This window comes from Arachis ipaensis, chromosome B03 (assembly GCF_000816755.2).
Source record: "Arachis ipaensis cultivar K30076 chromosome B03, Araip1.1, whole genome shotgun sequence".
NCBI classification, from domain to species: Eukaryota; Viridiplantae; Streptophyta; class Magnoliopsida; order Fabales; family Fabaceae; genus Arachis; species Arachis ipaensis.
The window spans coordinates 73,285,486-73,287,969 of record NC_029787.2 but is presented as its reverse complement, the minus strand read 5'-3'; the positions used below and the strand labels follow the sequence as shown (position 1 = coordinate 73,287,969).

At 25.4% G+C, this 2,484-nt stretch overlaps 1 long non-coding RNA gene across 1 annotated transcript; it reads right to left on the bottom strand.

Moving 5' to 3' along the window:
- LOC110270199 lies at positions 15-2,476 on the bottom strand. Its single transcript, XR_002359441.1, has 2 exons — positions 2,075-2,476; positions 15-220 (listed from the first exon to the last, which is right to left on the bottom strand). It is a non-coding gene; the product is annotated as an uncharacterized LOC110270199 (long non-coding RNA).

The window sequence follows — 2,484 nt, the reverse complement described above, 5'->3', positions numbered from 1 at the left end:
ATTATTAATTAAAATAAAAAGAATTAATAATTTTTACTAATAATAACCTTTCCATGTGACTTAATGATAATTGAACCATACTATAAGCAAAGATCATAATAAAAGCATTACAAGTATTAAAAATAAGCAAGACGAATTTCTTCCTAATCTGATCAATTTATTTAATATTTTCTTCCATTCGACGGAGGATTTATTAATATGTCAATTCTAATTTGCCAACCTACAACAAACACAGACAAATTAAGATAGAGGTTATCTGGTTAATTAGAACAAAATTATTGGGAAATTATTATCCATATTCCCCTAATCGTAATCGTAATGGTAATTATAGTAGTATAGTGTTTCAAACTTTAACTTCACAAAATATAGAGACCAAAATAAAATATCCAAGTACAATAAAGAAAATCAGAACTAAACTAAAATTTTAAAATATTTATTTCATTTTATCATGGCCACATGCAGTATTAATATATCATGATTTTCTCTCTTTGATAAACTTATTTTGTATGTTATATGAGCGAATAATTTAAATATTTTTTCAATAGTTTATTACTCTTTCAAAATTTAGATAAGAGTAAAGAATTTATAACATCAAAAACTCACAAATTAATTTAGATCTAAAAGGCCGCTTTATTTCATAAGGATAATATTAACATTGTATTTGCAAAATTAGTATTTCAAGTTTGTTTACGTTATATTTGATTGTAATTAGCTACTATTGTCTCATAGATATATTATAATTAGGGTTAAGTATAATTTTAGTCTGTAAGGTATAGGTCAAAATTTTTTTTTAATTTTTTTTTTCATACAAAATCATCTTTAAAGTTTAAAACCAAATTTTAAAATCGTTCTTAAATTTTAAAATTTTGAACCAAATTATTCATAACAAAAAAAATTATTTTGTTTAACTCTAAAAAATAAAAAAATACAAATATATATCTCTTTTTACGTGTATTTAATTTGCTGAACGTAGCGCAGGGGAAGGACTCTTTTAAGATAAAGTTGAGAAATTAACATAGTGCTTGTCTTATTCCTTTTCTTTTTAGCACAATACCACCCTTTTTATTATTATTAAGAAATTTTTTTCGAAAGTGTTTATTTATTAAAATAAAACAACTAGAGATTTTGCAATTGAAAAAAAAAATAGCTAAAAAATATAATTTTTATGGGAAATTTTGTAATCCAATTGATAAGAAAAAATAAAAGAAAGAAAGTGTTTTTACTCCTGTAAAAAGAGAAAAGAAGAAGAAGAAGAAGGGGGAAGGAAAGAAGAAATTGTCTACGATTCACCTCTTCCTCTATTCTCACTGTCATTTCCGTACGATTTTGGTCCCTAAGATAAAGACAATTTTAAAATCAAGTTAAATCTTAGGAACGATTTTGTATAAAAAAAAATTAAAAACAAAAAATTTTTTGGACCTATACTTTAGAAAATAAAATTGTACTTAACCCTTATAATTACATTATTGAAACCTTAATTGAAGTACGATACAACATAGTAAAGATCATAAACAAGTGTATTATGTATCGAAAATCAACATTGTAGATTACTTCCTAGTCAAACATTTCTTTTCACATCACAACTAACTTTTAAAACACAAGACGATTATTTAAATTTAAGAATGATTGAAGCATAAAACAATAAAATAAGATTGTAATTTTTTTTTCCCATACACAAAACAAATATTGTAATTAAAATCAATATATAAGCCAAATAAAAGGTTAGATTGAATTGCTTCCTAGTCTTTTTCGAATTGCTTAAATAACGTCCCATTATAAAATTTCAAATTGAACAAGCTTATAATAAACTGGTGCAATGAAACAAAATATTCAAAACTGAAATAAACTTTTGAAATATTCATTTCGTATATTTTAATTTTAGGAGATACGTCAAAGTACCACGAATTTTGAAAATGATTCAATCCTTGTATTTTATACCATAGAGGTAAATACTTTGAAAAAGTTTTCCATAATTCATGAGATTTTCCAAACTCTTAAAAGAAAAAAAGAAGAGAAATAGACACATCAAGTATTTATATAATTAATAATATAAACTAAAAGCTTACATTCTTACCGTTATTACATTGCTACTTCTTGTAATAATGAACACGAAGTTCGTCAATGCATGCCACGATCTTCTCTTTATCAAGTGGATAGTGTTTAATGCATTCGAACGCAATACAGTCCAACTTAATACAAATTTCCATTTTCAATTGGTCATGTTCATAACGTTTCTGACATCGCTTGACACATTCGGCAACGGCTTTATGGACTTTAATATCACTAATATTACCAAATGTAGCCGAAGATTCTGCAACGATAACTTTTTGGAATTTAACATTGCCAGAAGAAATTATTACGACTCCAGTAATCAATATTACAATTGCATGCGCCGCAAAATTTTTAGCCATAGATCTTCTCTTTCTCTCTTACAATAGACAAAACTTTATATAAGTTCATGTCCCCTTCTTAAAAGAAGTTCGC